Genomic DNA, 4,510 nt, shown 5'->3' on the forward strand with positions numbered 1-4,510 from the left:
CTTTTTTTTTTTTTTTTAAATATAGCATCCTCAATGCCTAGAAGAGTCCCTGGCACGTAGTTGATACCCAATAAATATGTGTTGAATGAATGTATGAATAAGGGATTCCACAACATCACTGGGAAAGAAACAGGTGGTGAAGACATCATATTACCGTGGTTGGAAGAAGTTCTTTAATAAGCCACTAAGGGTTATTAAGTGTGAGGGGTGGGGCACGCTCAGGTGACAATAGTGGTGACCAAATTGCTGTTCCATTTGACAGAGTGTGGATCAAGTGAATGGAAGGCCTTTTGTTTTACTAAGTAGAGTATGCAGCTCCCATCTGGGCACAAAAGGAGAGCTGCCCCAGCTTCCTCCTTTTCTACCCATTCTCCATGAATATTCAGCCTCTTGTCTAAAGAAATGTTGAATAAAGAACGTTTGTTTAGAAGGACATGAAATTATTAAAAAGCCTGGGGTGACCACGTGCCTCAGTTCAGAGTTGGCCACCATTTGGAAAAGCTAGAAAATGCATAAACTTTTTAAAGAGTGGTACTAACTGTTCCTTTAGCTTGTTTCTGCATGAAAGATCTCCCCAGGTGGGCTATAACCATAATTTTAAAAGCTTGGCTACATGCAAAGGAAGCACTAGAATATTTACCTAGTGTAAATCATATGCCAGAATGCATAGACACTTTCAGCATATTATTTAATCCTGATGACTGCGCTGTGAGAGAAGTGGTATTCTTTTGCAGATAGGAACTACGGTTCAAAGGTGATATGTAACTTGCCTAAACTCACCTAGACAATTTGTCACAGGTTGGCTGATTCTACACTGACTCCACACTTAGCTTACAGACAAAATTCAGAAAACACTGATGTGATTTTAAGAGAACCAGATCCTTGTGGTCAGAAAGTTTTTCTGACCGTTTCAGTGACTGGCATGGTAGACTGGGTGCATTAAGTGTGGCTTGACACAGGACAGTAAAGGACTTGTGACCTCTCAAAGGAGATAGCGTAGGGCTCCGAAGCGTATTTTCCCAAGCCCCCCTTAAGCCCAGCCAGTCTATTTTGACTTAACGATTTCTGACTGCAGTAAAAAATATGAGCTGCATAGCAGGATGAGAAAGTGTTCTGCTGTGTAGAACAGGCCCCTGATGAGAAAAGCTTAACTCCCCTTGCAAAGCAGCCAGAGTGCACAGTGGCACCGTTTCTTGGAAAAATCACACCACCAATACATTGCAGGGATGTAGGTGGGAACGGCACAGAATGTAAGAACATATTGGCACTGTCTGTTTAAAATAGCAAAAGCAGCAGAAAGACACGAATGCAGTAATTCTAACCTTGTTAAACTAAAAACATTCCTCAGGTCCTCTTGGGAAACTTTATTTTCCTTTACAAGGAGGGAGGTGAACCCACCTCTTCAAGGTCAGTTTCATTTGGAGATTTTCCTATTCTACTGTCCATCTAATTGGCACATGAGAAGAGTAGACATAACCTCAAGATGCCAACTAAAAATGTGGACGTTTAGATTGAGCTTTGTTTTTAAAAGGTCTTCCTTTGGGTAAACCCATTAACAAATCTTTGACCCAGGAATTGCACTCTTGAGAATGAAAACAGACTCTAGGCTTCCTGGGTTCACGCAGGATCTGCCACTTACCTTGGACAAGAAAGCTCATCTGTGCTTGTTCCCTCAACTATAAAATGGGGATAAGAAAATTACCTACCTACAAGTTTCTTGGTAAAGATTAGATGAGACAAGCCATGTAAACTAGCACAGTACCTGACATGTAAGAAACGCTCAATCGTTTATTATTATTACCTTTAAAACCCAATCATAACTATGGACAAAGCTTTATGCTCCCTGCAGGATTGTTTATAATAATAAAAAATCTGAAACAATCTAAAAATCCGAACTCAGTAAATGATTAAGCGAAATAGACTACATATCCAGTTTTGAAAGGTGATGGAGCCATTCAAAATTCTGGCTATGAAAGCAATATAATATTTTTAAAACTGCTTTTAAGTGGGAAAAAACAGCATATAAAATTATACGTATAGTATATTTACAACTGTAGAAAACAAAAACCAAGTCCTATAAATGGGATGGCGGGGGTATCGACAGGAAGTACATGCAAATGTATTAGGATGAGTAAACTCAGTAATTTTTAGTGTTCTCTATTTTCCATGATGTTTAGGGTAAAAATATACGAAATAATATTTTAAATTATTTGAAAGTTGTTGCTTTTTGAGGATAATCTCACTGAGGCTCAAGGGTTGCAGAAATGAGTGCTGTTTCTGTTTATCTTATTATGAAGTTCAGGAAAGAGAACCAGAGGGAAGAAGGATATAGGCAAAGTAATTTTCCAAGCTTTGAAGTTGTTGACTGTTGGTACTATGGATGCTTTAATAAACAAGCTTGACTTGTCCTCATTTAGGACACACCGTCTAACATTTAAACCCCAGGTACTCATCGACTCTCCCGTGGTTGCTGCTAATGTTCCAGCTGATCCTTGGTAAGCAAAGCCACTAAAGCCAAGGAAGTTGAAAGTCAGGTTGTAGCCAGTCAGTAATAGCCCAGCTTGGTGCTCATGATGGGCAAGAGGAACTTGCTAAAAACCAAGTCTGTCCTAAAAAATGCTTTATTCTCCGTCTTTCTCCTCCTCAACCTCATCCTCCAACCACCCCTTCCTCTCTCTCCTTTCATACAACTAATTTTTTTACTCCTACTGTGAGCCCAGTGCTATGTTAGAAGCTGGGAACAGAGGATGAGTCCCAGGACTACACAGGGGAACACGGTAAATGCAATCACTGTGCAACATGGCAGGGGCCATGAAGGGATATCGACGCTGGGAGGTCAAAGGAGGACACTGCTAACCGTGCATGGGGCCTGGGTCAATAGCACAGTGGAGGAGGGTGGCATCTGACAGATGTTTGGAATGAGCATGTTTGCCAGGTACAAGTGCTGGGCATTCCAGGCTGAGAAAGAGCAGGTACAAAATCACTGTTGCAAAAGCATCATGAGGGCATGGGCCCTGGGGGGAAGGCTGTGAAATTCATCAGCAGGGCTGGTGTCAATGGGGTTCAGGTGAGGAAAGGGACCATCAGGAGGAGCCAGCACATGCAGAGTACATGCTAAGGCATGTGGCATGAGTCTTACAGGCTAATCGTCAATGGAAGTTTTGGAGCAGGGGAGACAAATGCTTAGATTCTATTTTAGGAAGATAATGCTGGTAGCAGTGTGGAGGATGAGCTCATTTGGAGGGTGTAGCCAGTGGCAGGAATTCAAATGAGGAGGTGGCAGCAGTAGTCGGAGGACTGGTAAGTAGTACTTTTTAGGGCCTTGTAGCGGGAAGGGAGGTAATGGCATCAGATCAGAGAGTTGTGCCTAAGGCAAAGGTGACAGCTCTGGTTGACTGGCTGGAACTGGGGGGTGAGAGAAGAGAAACTGAGGATGGACAGATGGCTATGGCCATGCCATTGACTAAGATAGGACATTTTAGAGAAATGGGTTTGGTAGGGGAATGAGGAGAGAGAATAGACTCAGTTTGAGACAAGTTGAGTACATGTACCTAGAAAGCATTTAGGCAGTTGATTAGCAAGGTCTGGTCCTTAGAAAATAGTTTTAGGCTGGAGATATTGATCAGGAAGATGACAGCACAGTAATGGGTCTGGAAATGGATGCAGTCACCTGGTGAACTAGAGGATAGAATCCTTGGGGATAATAATGCTTCAAGAAACTCAATCATCCAAATTAGATTTGACAGAGGACTGCCTGAGGGTTTATTGAAGCTCTAAACTGTGTGAATAGTGTTTTCTTTTCCATGTCTATGCCTGATGAATCTTTGGTTCAAAGTTTTGGTTTGTTTTTGCTGACTCTGGAAATGCAGTGGCATATGGTGAATGGGAGGTTTTGGAACTGAGTTCCTGTACCAGCTCCCTGATTTAGGATGAAGCAGATAAACCTCTCTGACCCTCGTTTCTGGCAGTATAGAAGAGGGAGAATGCCATCTAATACTCAGAGTTGTTAGGTTTACAATATGATGCATGTCTGCTTGGTAATACAAAAGCCTGTAACCTTAGTATTATATTACATAAGCTAAATCAAAGGCTTCTCTTGGTAAAGACACACTATCTACAAAACTTATAATCTTTAGCCCTGACTACTATATATATATATTTTTTAAATGACCGGTAAGGGGATCTTAACCCTTGACTTGGTGTTGTCAGCACCACGCTCTCCGAAGTGAGCCAACCGGCCATCTCTATATAGGGATCCGAACCCATGGCCTTGGTGTTATCAGCACCACACTCTCCCGAGTGAGCCACGGACTCTGACTACTATATTTTAAACTGAAAATGTGTATTGATTAATGTTTTAGCTAGCTCTGGCATTTCAATGATTAAAACACAAATTAGAAAGTTCTAAATGACAGATCATGTTTGTCTTTTCATTCTGATTTTATTTTTTTAAAGGACTAGTATACGAATTACAAACGCTAGATGAGCTCAAGCTCTCAAATATGCACTA

Source organism: Cynocephalus volans, chromosome 10, assembly GCF_027409185.1.
Source record: "Cynocephalus volans isolate mCynVol1 chromosome 10, mCynVol1.pri, whole genome shotgun sequence".
NCBI classification, from domain to species: domain Eukaryota; kingdom Metazoa; phylum Chordata; class Mammalia; order Dermoptera; family Cynocephalidae; genus Cynocephalus; species Cynocephalus volans.